Consider the following 14,176-nt stretch of genomic DNA (forward strand, 5'->3'; position numbering starts at 1 on the left):
AATTCTTAGAGAGGTACAACCTTCCAAAACTGAACCAGGAAGAAATAGAAAATATAAACCGACCAATCACAAGTAATGAAATTGAAACTGTAATTAAAAATCTTCCAAGAAACAAAAGTCCAGGACCAGATGGCTTCACAGGCAAATTCTATCAAACATTAGAGAAGAGCTAACACCCAACCATCTCAAACTCTTCCAAAAAATTGCCGACAGGGCTTCTCTAGTGGCGCAGTGGTTGAGAATCCGCCTGCCAATGCAGGGGACACGAGTTCAAGCCCTGGGCCGGGAAGATCCCACATGCCACGGAGCAACTGAGCCTGTGCACAACTACTGAGCCTGTGCTCTAAAGCCTGTGCTCCACAATGAGAGAAGCCACCGCAATGAGAAGCCTGCACACCTCCATGAAGACCCAATACATCCAAAAATAAAAACAAATAAATAAATTTAAAAAAAAATTGCAGACAGAGGAACACTCCTAAACATATTCTACGAGGCCACCATCACCCTGATGCCAAAACCAGACAAAGATATCACACACACACACACACACACACACACACAAATTACAGACCAATATCACTGATGAACATATATGCAAAAATCCTCAACAATATACTAGCAAATCAAATCCAACAACAATTAAAAGGATCATAGACCATGATCAAGTGGGATTTAGCCCAAGGATGCAAGGATTCTTCAATATATGCAAATCAATTAATGTGATACCATATTAACAAATTAAAAAATAAAAACCATATGGTCATCTCAATAGATGCAGAAAAAGCTTGTGACAAAATTCAACACCCATTTATGCTAAAAACTCTCCAGAATGTGGGCACAGAGGGAACCTACCTCAACATAATAAAGGCCATATATGACAAACCACAGCAAGCATCATCTTCAATGGTGAAAAACTGAAAGCATTTCCTCTAAGATCAGGAACAAGACAAGGATGTCCACTCTTGCCACTATTATTCAACATAGTTTTGGAAGTCCTAGCCACGGCAATCAGAGAAGAAAAAGAAATAAAAGGAATACAAATTGGAAAAGAAGAAGTAAAACTGTTGCTGTTTGCAGATGACATGATACTATACCTAGAGAATCTTAAAGAGGCCACCAGAAAACTACTAGAGCTAATCAATGAATTTGGTAAAGTTGCAGGATACAAAATTAATGCACAGAAATCTCTTGCATTCCTATATTCTAAAAATGAAAGACCAGAAAGAGAAATTAAGGAAACAATCACATTCACCATTGTGACAAAAAGAATAAAATACCTATGAATAAACCTACCTAAGGAGGCAAAAGACCTGTACTCAGAAAACTATAAAACACTGATGAAAGAAATCAGGATGACACAAACAGATGAAGAGATATATCATGTTCTTGGACTGGAAGAATCAAAGTTGTGAAGATGACTGTACTACCCAAAGCAATCTACAGATTCAATGCAATCCCTATCAAATTACCAATGGCATTTTTCACAGAATTAGAACAAAAAATTTTACAATTTGTATGGAAACACAAAAGACTGAATAGCTGAAACAATCTTGAGAAAGAAAAACGGTGCTGGAGGAATCAGACTCCCTGACTTCAGACTATACTACAAAGCTACTTTAATCAAGGCTCAAAAATAGAAATATAGATCAATGGTACAGGATAGAAAGCCCAGAGATAAACCCATCCACTTATGGTCACCTAATCTATGACAAAGGAGGCAAGAATATACAATGGAGAAAAGACAGTCTCTTCAATAAGTGGTGCCAGGAAAACTGGACAGCTACATGTAAAGGAATGAAATTAGAACACTCCCTAACACCATACACAAAAATAAACTCAAAATGGAATAAAGACCTAAATGTAGACCAGACACTATAAAACCCTTAGAGGAAAACATAGGAAAAACACTCTGACATAAATCACAGCAAGATTTTTTTTTAAGTTAAGATGTACACATTTATTTTATTTTACTTATTGATTTTTGGTTGCGCCAGGTCTTAGTTGCGGAAGGCGGGCTCCTTAGTTGCGGCTGGTGGGCTCCTTAGTTGCGGCATAAGAACTCTTAGTTACAGCATGTAGGTGGGATCTAGTTCCCTGACCAGAGATCAAACCCACGTCCCCTGCATTGGAAGGAGGATGCTTAACCACTGCACCACCAGGGAAGTCCCAAGATCTTTTTTGACCCTCCTCCTAGAGTAATGAAAATAAAAACAAAAATAAACAAATGGGACCTAATTAAACTTAAAAGCTTTTGCACAGCAAAGGAAACCATAAACAAGATGAAAAGACAACCCTCAGAATGGGAGAAAATATTTGCAAAAGAAGCAGTTGACAAAGAATTAACCTCCAAAATATACAAATAGCTCAGGCAGCTCAATATAGAAAAAACAAACAACCCAATCAAAAACTGGGGGGAAGACCTAAATAAACATTTCTCCAAAGAAGATATACAGATGGCCAAGAGGCACATGAAAAGATGATCAGCATCACTAATTATTAGAGAAATGCAAATCAAAACTACAATGATGTATCACCTCACACTGATCAGAATGGCCATTGTAGATCAAAAAATCTACAAACAGTAAATGCTGGAAAGAGTGTGAAGAAAAGGGAACCCTCTTGCACTGTTAGTGGGAATGTAAATTGATACAGCCACTCTGGAGAACAGTATGGAGGTTCCTTAAAAAACTAAAAATAGAACTACCATATATGACCCAACAATCCCACTCCTGGGCATATACCCTGAGAAAACCATAATTCAAAAAGACACATGCACTCCAATGTTCATTGCAGCACTACTTACAATAGCCAGGACATGGAAGCAACCTAAAGGTCCATCAACAGATGAATGGATAAAGACGATGTGGTACATATATACAATGGAATATTACTTGGCCATGAAAAGGAACAAAATTGGGTCATTTGCAGAGATGTGGATGGACCTACAGTCTGTCATACAGAGTGACGTAAGTCAGAAAGAGAAAAACAAATATCATATATTAAATCATATATGTGGAATCTAGAAAAATGGTACAGATGAACCTATTTGTAGGGGAGGAATAGAGACACAGACGTAAAGAATGGATGTGTGGACACGGGGGAAGAGGAGGGTGGGATGAACTGGGATATTAGGATTGACATATATACACTACCATGTGTAAAACAGATAGCTAGTGGGAACTTGCTGTATAGCACAAGGAGCTGAGCTCAGTGTTCTGTGATGATCTAGGTGGGATGGCGGGAGGGTGGAAGGGAGGCCCAAGAGGGAGGGGATATATGTATACATATAGCTGATTCGCTTCATTGTACAGCAGAAATTAACACAACATTGTAAAGCAATTACATTCCAATCAGAAAAAATTCTATTGGGATACCCAATCATAGAATTGTCCTTGTTTTCTGTCAGCACCCAATCTACAGCAAACCTCTGTTTCCTTGCCCTCCCCCACCCCACTGCTCCAAATCAACCAACAAAGCCCACATCTTAGAACAGTCTTCCTTCTAACACCCCCTTACCGAGACATCCTGTGATTCTCTTGGTGTATGTTCTCCCTCACTGTGACGAGTAGTAAACTCCACTTATTCAACTACAGCTGTGTTCCTGGAGGTCTTTGGCTGGATTGCAATGACAAGACTACACAGAAACCACAAGACTTCCCCATGTCCCTGTCTCCTCCTTCTCCTCCTTTTTAGCCTGCCTCAAGTATTCTCAGGTGGCTCTGCTGTGACTCTTCTCCAGCATCATCTTCTGCCTCTCATCCCCTTTCACCTCAGAACTCTGCATTTTATTTTTCTGCTGCATGGTTTGCAGGATCTTAGTTCCCCAACCAGGGATTGAACCTTGGCCCTCGGCAGTAAGAGCACAGTGTCCTAACCACCAGACCACCAGGGAATGCCCTCTGCGTTTGGTATGTTGTTTTTGGGTTTTTTTGGTGGTACACGGGCCTCTCACTGTTGTGGTCTCTCCCGTTGCGGAGCACAGGTTCCAGACGCGCAGGGTCAGCGGCCATGGCTCACGGGCCCAGCCGCTCTGTGGCATGTGGGACCTTCCCGGACCGGGGCACGAACCCATGTCCCCTCCATCGACAGGCGGACTCTCAACCACTGTGCCACCAGGGAAGCCCGTTGTTTTTGTTTTAATTAATCTCAAACTATTTTCTAATTTCTCTTGTGATTTCTTCTTTGACCCATTGGTTATTTGAGATTGTGTTATTTAATTTCCACATATTTGTGAATTTTCCAAATTTCTTTCTGTTATTGATTACTAGTTTCATTCCATTGTGGTCAGAGAAGACACTTTGTACAATTTCAAATGTATTAAATGTATTGAGATTTGCTTTGTGACCTAACATATGGTCTGTCCTGGAGAATGTTCCATTGCAATTGAGAAAATTACGTACTCTGGAGTGTTCTGTAAATATGTTAGGGCTTGTTCATTGTTCAAGTCCACTTTTTCCTTACTGATCTTCTGTTTAGTTGTTTTATCCATTTTTGAACATGAAGTACTGGAGTCTCCAACTATTGTTGTAGAAATGTCTATTTCTCTCTGCAATTCTGTTTGGTTTTGCTTCATATATATTGGGGCTCTGTTGTTAGGTGAGTGTATGTTTATAATTATTATATATTTTTGGTGGATTGACCCTTATCTATAAATAATGTCCTTCTTTGTCTCTGATAACACTTTTGGGTTTAAAGTCTATTTTGTCTGATATCAGTATAGCTACCCCAGCTCTTTTTGGTTACTATTTGCATGGAATATCTTTTTCTATCCTTTCACTTTCAACCTATTTATGTCTTTGGATCTAAAGTAAGTCTCTTGAAGATGGCATATAGTTGAATCATTTTTTAAATCTATTCTGCCAATATTTGCCTTTTAATTGGAAAAATTAATGTTTACATTTAATTACTGATAATGAAGAACCTACTCCTGCCATTTTGCCATTTGTTTTCTACACATATGTTTTAATCCTCAGTTCCTCTACTACGGCCTTCTTTTGTGTTTAATTTTTTTCTAGTATGCCATTTTGATTCTCTTCTAATTTCTTTTTCTGTTTTTGTTTTTAGTTATTTTCTTAGTGGATATCTGGGTGTTACACGTAACAGCTTTGGTTGATAACAATCTAGTTTGAATTAACCCAATTTAGCTTCAATAGTATACAAAACTCTGCTCTTATGCAGCTTTGTCCTCCCTTTCTTATGTTGTTATTGTCACAAATTACATGTATATACATTTTGTGCCCATTAACATAGATTTATAATTATTATTTTTGTGTTTGTCTTTTAGTCATATAGGAAAAAAAAAAGAGTTACAAACCAAAAATACAATAGTACTGGATTTTATACTTACCTATGTAGGTACAATTACTGGTGTTCTCTATTTCTTCATATAGTTTCTAGTTACTGTCTAGTGTCCTTTCACTTCAGTATGAAGAACTCCCTTTAGCATTTCTTGCAGGGCAGGTCTACTAGCAATAAAGTCTTTTGGCTTTTTTAAAATCTGCGACTACCTTAATTTCTCCTTCATTTTTTTCATTACAATTTTTATTTTTTTGTTATTATAAAAGTTCTATGCATTTGTGCTTTAAAATGTTAAAAACTGTCCTGTGTATACATTTTCCATTTTTTTTATTGTGATAAAATACACATGACATAAAATTTACCATCTTAACCATTTTTAAGTGCACAGTTCAATGGTATTAAGCACATTCATATTGTTGCACAACCATCACCACCATCCATCTCCAGAACTCTTTTCATTTCACAAAACTGAAACTCTATACCCATTAAGCAATAACTCCTCATTCCCTCCCCCACCTCCAGACCCTAGCAACCACCATTCCATTTATGTCTCTATAATTTTGACTACTCTACTCTAGGTAGTCACCAACAAGTCACACCAGGAACATGGGCCACTATTCCCAAAGCTGACACCAAGTTTTACAATCCTTCTTTCCATGTCCAGAATGTCTTCTGAAATTATCAGAAGAGAGGACACAATGGTATTTTTTTCCCATTACAAATACACACACACACACACACACACACACACACACACACACACACGTGAGACTGAAGTAAGTAGTAAAAACTGAAGAGGAGGGACTTCCCTGGTGGTGTGGTGGTTAAGAATCCACCTGCCAATGCAGGGGACATGGGTTCGAGCCCTGGTCCGGGAAGATCCCACATGCCAGAGCAACTAAGCCTGTGCACCACAACTACTGAGCCTGTTCTCTAGAGCCCACGAGCCACACCTACTGAGCCTGTGTGCCACAACTACTGAAGCCCACGCGCCTAGAGCCCGTGCTCCGCAACAAGAGAAGCCACTGTGATGAGAAGCCCGCGCACAGCAACAAAGACCCAACACAGCCAAAAATAATCAATTTATTTAAAAAAAAAAGTGAAAAGGAATAAAAAGTAAACCGAGAAAATCAACTCTGTCTCCCACTCCTATCCTTAGTTCTGTTTCCCAGAGGCAACCACAATTATCAGTTTCTTGTGTATCCTTTCAAATATGATCTATGCATAAAAAGGTATATGTTTGTGTAACCAAAAGTGGGGTCTGGCTGCTCATCGCTCAAAAGCCAATAAAGAGGCAAGGTTGGTGGAAAGGAAAGTTTGCTTTATTTTGGGTGGGGGGGTGGGGTGGGGGTGGGGGAGGGCAGACTCCTGTCCAAAGGCCAACTCCCCCCCACAACAACTGAATGATCAGTGGGCAAGAGCTTTTATAGACAGAGTGAGGGGGCTACATGCAGAAACAGCACAGTCAGCTCTGACAGTCATCTTAAAATTGGTCATGCGGTAGTCTGATCAGCGTCATCTTGATTGTTTTAGGTACAGTTAGTCTTCAGTTCCAGGGTCAGTTTGTTCCCATTTCCTTGAGGCCAATCCTTGGAATTGTGGCAGCTTATGTCATGGCCACAGTCTGATCATCATGTAGTTAACTTCTTCCACCTGGTGGGGGTTTCTGTATCTACAAGACAGCTCACAGTATATGGCTCAGAATATTATCTATAGCCATTGAGAAGGAAGTAAAGGTCCTTAATTATGCTTAATGACTAAACTATTATTATTTAGTTTTTTTTTTTTTTAACAAATTTTGTTTATTTATTTAGGCTGTGTTGGGTCTTCATCGCTGCACGCGGGCTTTCTCTAGTTGAGGTGAGCGGGGGCTACTCTTCGTTGCAGTGCACGGGCTTCTCATCACGGTGGCTTCTCTCGTTGTGGAGCACGGGCTCTAGGCACACGGGCTTCAGTAGTTGCGGCACGCAGGCTAAATGTTGTGGCTCATGGGCTCAGCTGCTCCACGGCATGTGGGATCTTCCCGGCCCAGGGATTGAACCTGTGTCCCCTGAATTGGCAGATGGATTCTCAATCACTGCGCCACCAGGGAAGCCCTATTATTTAGCCTTGTTGGACTGTTTTCCTTTGTGTCTGTATTTTCTCACTTCTCTGATTAAACTTATTCTTTGGCTAAAGGTTTTTTTTTTGTTTTCACAGACAAAAGGCAGGCAGAGGACATGAGGGGGAAGGACCATAGGGTCCTGCTCCATTTCATTTGTATTTATCTTCTTAAAGGATAGCACTTTTTCATATTATTTTTTTACTTTAAATTTATTATTTATTTATTTATTTACTTATTTATTTATTTGGCTGTGCCATGCAGTTTGTAGGATCTTAATTCCCCAACCAGAGATTGAACCTGGGCCCTCAGCAGTGAGAGTGTGGAGTTCTAACCACTGGACTGACAGGGAATTCCCTTCATATTGTATGTTGCCTTTTAAATATGTCTTGGGGAGTGTCGCATATTGGTACATCTAGAGCTTCTACATCTTTTTGAATAGCTGTATACTATTTCATTATCTTAGTTGCAGCATGCAGGATCTCTGTTGCAGCAAGTTTAGTTGCAGCATGTGGGATCTTTAGTTGTGGCATGCAGACTCTTAGCTGCAGCATGTGAACTCTTAGTTCCATCATGCATGTGGGATCTAGTTCCCTGACCAGGGATCAAACCTGGGCCCCCTGCATTGGGAGCACAGAGACTTAACCACTGAACCGCTAGGGAAGTCCCAATTTTCCAATATTAATGACAGAACCAAACTACAGATCCAGGAAGCTCAGAAAACACCACATAGGATAAATACCCAAAATCCTGTACCTGGGCATATCATATTCAAACCACAGAAAACCAAAGTCTTGAAAGAAGCCACAGTGGGGTGCAGGGAGACCTTACACATACAGGAAAAAGATAAGAAATATGTTGAACTCTTCAGAAACCATGCAAGCAAGAGGTGCGTAGAGTGAACTATTTTAAGTGCTAAAAGAAAAAAACCATCAGGAATTCCCTGGCGGTTCAGTGGTTAGGACTCAGCGCTTTCACTGCTGGGCCCAGGTTAGACCCCTTGTCGGGGAACTAAGATCCCACAAGCCACACAGCACTGCCAAAAAACAAAAAACTATCAATCTAGAATTCTGTATCCAGCAAAAATCTTTAGAAGTGAAGGAGAAATAAAAACTTTCCCAGACAAAAACTGAGGGAATGTGTTGCCAGTAGACCTGTCTTACAAGAAACATTATAAAATGTTCTTCAGAGAGAAGAAATATGATATAGGTCAGAAACTTGCACCTATGTAACAAAAAAGAAGAGCGTTAGAGAAGGTATAAATGAAGATAAAATCTTTCATTTTATTGATCTATTAGTTAATTGTTCAAATAATAGCACAATGTATTGGGAGATTATAGCTTATAGATAAGTGAAATGAATGACAACAATGTTATAAGGGACAGGAAGGAGGGATTCATAATACTTTTATAAGATACCTGCACTATTCATGAAGTGGTATAGTGTATTTGAAAATGAACTTAGATTTGTTGTAAATATATATTTCAAACTCTAGGGAAACCACTAAATATTTTTTAAGTATAATTAATATGCTAAGAGAAGAGAGAAAATGGAATTATATAAAATGCTTGTTTAAAACTAGAGAAGAGGGCTTCCCTGGTGGCGCAGTGGTTGAGAGTCCGCCTGCCAATGCAGGGGACACGGGTTCGTGCCCTGGTCCGGGAAGAGCCCACATGCTGCGGAGCGGCTAGGCCCGTGAGCCATGGCCGCTGAGCCTGTGCGTCCAGAGCCTGTGCTCTGCAACGGGAGAGGCCACAACAGTGAGAGGCCTGTGTACCGCAAAAAAAACACAAAACAAAACAAAAAACACTGCATATTGTACAATGCCATAAAAATGAAATTCTAGAAAAAGCAAAACTAGAGTAGCGAAAAGCACGTCAGTGGTTTCACAGAGCTAGATTTTAGGTGAGGAGATTGATTACAATGGAGAAAGAGGGGACTTTTTAGGGTGATGGAAACATTTTATATCTTAATTGTGGTGATGGTTACATGACTATATACAATTGCCAAACTTATTAAACTGTACTGTTAAAATGGATGAATCTTATTTTATGAAAATTATACCAAATTTCTAAATTGGGGGGAACCTAATCCCCAGAATTCCCCCCTAATCTAAAAATAGGAGGGAAATCTTTTTTTTTTTTTTTAAAAAAGGAAGAATTAGGCAACTCAGTAAGAACTGATTTGAAAAGCTCTCCAAAATACATTGTTATGGCTAGTATTTGTACAAGGAAAAAATGGCCGAGTCTGTGACTGTAATTGCATAGAATATCCTTGAAGTTTAACGAAAGAATTGGTATAAGGGCTGTCTGTGGGGAGGGGAACTGGGTGGTTGGGATAAGTGGTGGGCCTTTTTACTTTTTTGGAATTTTTTCTGGGTGCACATAATATCTAGGGAAGAAATAAACAACTAAAGTAAAATAAAACAGTTATAAAAATAAACTGAATTCAGACTCAGAATTTTAAAAAGAGAGAAATGTGACCATTTTTAACAGTCAAATTTGGTAAAGTGGGTTGTACCAGTTATATGAACATACTGCTATGTTAATAATAATATAATAATAACAACAACAACACTTACTGAGTTGTGTCATGTGCCAGGAATTGTTAAGAACTTAATAACAACTTGAGACATACAGAAGTTAAGTAATGTCTCTAAGTTCATACAGCTAGCTGGAAGACATAATGATAAATGTCTAAAGGATGCCTGGATCCTTACAGCATAGAAGGGAGTAAGATGAAGCACAGTGCTTCTCGTGGGAGTAAAGTAAGTGTGACAAAAAAAGAAAGTTTACAGTACTGGCCACTCAAGAGGCCCTGGTCTGAGAGGCTGGGCTGATACATCTAGCAGGCCCCAGAGGACACGTCCAAGGGCCGAAGACCTAAGGATCATGTCGTGGAAGTTACGCCCCAATCAGAGTTCTCTATATTGAGTCAAAGGGAACTACTCCAAGCAGGAGTTTCCAGTCTGACTCAGGAAAACCTGAAGTATGCAAATAACACCTTGATCTCAGATGCTCTGCAATCTAGCAGGGATGTAAGTTTGATGTGTACCTTTCAGCATTTGGAAGAGCCAGGGTAGCAGAGCAGCATTCAGGGAAAAGAGAGAAAGTGGGGGGAAAACTGGGAGGTATAAGTGAGGTAGGGTCTGTGATGGAGTAATCGCCCCCATTTTATCCTGTATATGGCTTCAGGATGGAATAGGACAGCTACTGGGTATAACAGGGTTTTTCTTCATGAACCCTGAGAATATCTCCCTGAATATCTCCACAATCTGTTGTCCTCCTTTATCTCCAGACCATCTGGTTGGGAAGCTGAGCTATTTCAAGCCAGTGTCTGGTTTTTGACACTTCACCCAATTGACTAGACCTTTTCCTGGAATCGTTTCCAGGAATCTCTATTTCCACTGCTTCCTTGGGAGACCCCCACTTTACTGATTCCTCTGTGGAAACCAACCAATTCCCTCTAATTTCTCTCCTGCATATCTGAGGACTTGGAGAAGAGTCAATTCTGTCCCCAAGGCAAGGAGATAAGGGGATAGATGGATTAGTGCATTGAGTAGCTGGCTCCAACCATTTTGCAACTTGAGGCTATACCTGGACTACAGTTAGTTAGTATGCACCTGTGTTTTTTTCTAGACTGTACGTCCTTTCTCCTCCAATTTATGAGAACTTTTCTAAGAGCCAGGATCCATGTCTGTCACACCATCCAATCCATCAAAACCGCAAGGCTCTACCTCCAAATATATCCATTGCTCTCTCTACTACACCCACCCTGATCAGGAAGGCAGGAAACTGATAGCAACTCAAATTGCTAAAATTAACCTTTTTTTTTTAAAGGTTAAACTGCTCAAATTTCCATGAGCTCTTTACAGTAACCCCATTTCTTTTTCTTTCTTATTTTTTTTTTTTTTTGGCTATGCCATGCAGCTTGCGGGATCTTAGTTCCCCGACCAGGGATCAAACCCATGACCCCTGCAGTGGAAGTGCGGATTCCTAACCACTGGACTGCCAGGGAATTCTAGGAAAGTTTAATAAAGGAACTATTAAACTAATAAACTGGTATAGGGAAATACAAGTGCACTAGTGGTGGCCACTATAGGCCTAGAAGGAATGAGGGAGGGGGGCCATTACTAGAATACAGAGACAGAGAGAGCTTTGTGGAGAGGGCTGCCTGGCAGGAACTGTGGCCTTTCATCAAGGGATATAGGTGCCCACAGCAACCCTGCAGATGGGGAACCAGGAGAGTACCCTGATCTCATTCTCCCCTCACCCTCTGATCTCTTACCAGTCCTCCACGTTGGCAGTGCTCCACACTGGCCAAGTTTAATCAGAAATCAGAGGGTCTAGCAGCTGGTTAAACGGTCAACACAGGTCGGCTTCCTGGAGCACAGAGCAGGGTAGAGAATGATAGAGTGGACCTGGAAAGGTAAACAGAACATCATCTTTAACCTGGATTCTTGCAGTAATCTTAACCTATAGTCTGATTTCTTCACAGCTGCCAAAGCAGTCTTTTTTTAAAAAATTGTGGTGAAATATATATACATCACAAAATTTGCCATTTTAACCGTTTTTAAGTGTACGATTCAGTGGCATTAGTTATATTTACAATGTTCTGCAACCATCACCACTATTTCCAAAACTTTTTCATAACCCCAAACAGAAACTCTATCCATTAAGCAATGATTTTCTATTACTTGCACTTCATGCTCCTGATAACCTGCAATCTACTTTCCAACTCTGTGAACTGGCCTATCCTAGATATTTAATATAAATGGAATCATACAATATTTGTCTATTTATATCTGGCTCCTTTCACATAGCATAATCTTCACAAGGTTCATCCATGTGGTAGTATGTATCAGAACTTCATTCCTTTGTATGGCTTATTAATATTTCATTGTATGCATATACCACATTTTGTTTGTCCATTCATCATTGATGCACACTTTGGTTGTTTCTACCTTTTGGCTATTGCGAATAATGCCGCAATGAACATTATCATACAAGTATTTGTTTGAGTCTCTATTTTCAATTATTTGGGGTTTTATACATAAGAGTGAATTTTCTGGGTCATATGGTAATTCTATGTTTAATTTTTTGAAGAACCCCACAACACAGTCTCTTAAAAATATAAACCGATGTTGTTAGTCCCCTCCCTAAAATGCTATATTGCTTTCCAATTTCAAAACTTATTGTAAAGTTACAGTAATCAAGACAGTGTAGTACTGGCATAAGGGTAGACATAGATTAATGAAGTAGAACTGACAGCCAGACATAAACCCATATATTTATGGGCAACTGATTTCAGACAAGAGCCCAAAGACAATTCAATGGGAAAAGAATAGTCTTTTCAATAAATAGTGCTCGGACATCTGGACATCGACATGCAAAGAATGAAATTGGACCCCTTACTTACATACACACAGAAAATTAACTCAAAATGGATCATAGGCCTAAATGGAAAAGCTAAAAGCATAAAACTCTTAAAAAAAAAAAAAAGGAGTAAATCTTTGAGACCAAGGGTTAGGTAAAAGCTTCTTAGATATGACACCAAAAGCATAAGCAACCAAACTAAAAATAGATTAAACTTCATCAAACTAAAAGCTTCTGGACTTCCCTGGTGGTGCAGGGAAGAATCCACCTGCCAATGCAGGGGACACAGGTTCGAACCCTGGTCCGGGAAGATCCCACGTGTCGTGGAACAACAAAGCGCATGCGCCACAACTACTGAGCCTGCGCTCTAGAGCCCACGTGCCACAACTACTGAATCCCGTGGGCCTAGAGCCCGTGCTCTGCAACAAGAGAAGCCACTGCGATGAGAAGCCCGCACACTGCAACAAAGAGTAGCCCCCGCTCGCCGCAACTAGAGAAAGCCTGTGTGCAGCAACGAAGACCCAACGCAGCCAAAAGTGCATAAATAAATAAATTTATTAAAAAAATAATAAATTTATTAAAAAAAAAAAAAAGACTCAGGATGTTCCTTGACACTACAGATCCCCCCTTCACCAGAACACACAGGTTCTCTGAGAGGCTGTCAGAAAGTGGTCAGGTTTCCTGACCACCACAAGTCCATGAAGTCTAGAAACACCAGCAAAGAGACATTATACCATCAGGAATTCTTCCACTGGAAAATAATAAATACTATCATCTATGTTTCCAGACTTTGTGGACATCCTGTATACAGACTAGGACCACTGTCCTGAACAAAATCCAGTTCTGCTCTACTGTCCAGCCCACTCCAGGAGATTCCAGCAGACAATTTATCTTTCAAGGTTTCCAGTGATTCTGACTTTTTCAGAAACCCTCAGGCTATCTGGCAGCTCACATTTGAATTCTAAAGATGGGCCAGGTTCCAGTTCTCGCCTTACATGACTCCTAGGCCTCTGCATAACTCATGTTTCAGTGCCTACCAACATCATAGGACCCTTTAAAAAGCTCTATAGTACACTGAGTTATTTGTAGTGAGGTGGATGGACCTAGAGTCTATCATACAGAGTGAAGTAAGTCAGAAAGAGAAAAACAAATACCGTATGCTAACACATATATATGGAATCTAATTTAAAAAATGGTTCTGATGAACCTAGGGACAGGACAGGAATAAAGACACAGACTTAGAGAACTGACTTGAGGACATGGGGAGGGGGAAGGGTAAAGTGGGACGAAGTGAGAGAGTAACATTGACATATATACACTACCAAATGTAAAATAGCTAGCTAGTGGGAAGCAGCTGCATAGCATGGGGAGATCTGCTCGGTGCTTTGCAACCACCTAGAGG

The 14,176-nt window shown here is 40.1% G+C and overlaps 1 protein-coding gene across 2 annotated transcripts in view; it reads right to left on the reverse strand.

Moving 5' to 3' along the window:
- Positions 1-1,930: 1,930 nt before the first annotated feature.
- NOLC1 (nucleolar and coiled-body phosphoprotein 1) overlaps positions 1,931-14,176 on the reverse strand; it is a 31,693-nt gene continuing 19,447 nt past the window's right edge. Inside the window, exon 14 of one of the 2 annotated variants that reach the window (XM_073794041.1) lies at positions 1,931-2,190. The gene's annotated coding sequence lies outside the window, so the exon portion shown is untranslated. Of the gene's footprint in view, positions 11,820-14,176 lie in introns of both variants that reach the window. The other variant, XM_073794040.1, reaches the window with a different exon arrangement.

Source organism: Tursiops truncatus, chromosome 16 (assembly GCF_011762595.2).
Source record: "Tursiops truncatus isolate mTurTru1 chromosome 16, mTurTru1.mat.Y, whole genome shotgun sequence".
Taxonomy (NCBI): Eukaryota; Metazoa; Chordata; class Mammalia; order Artiodactyla; family Delphinidae; genus Tursiops; species Tursiops truncatus.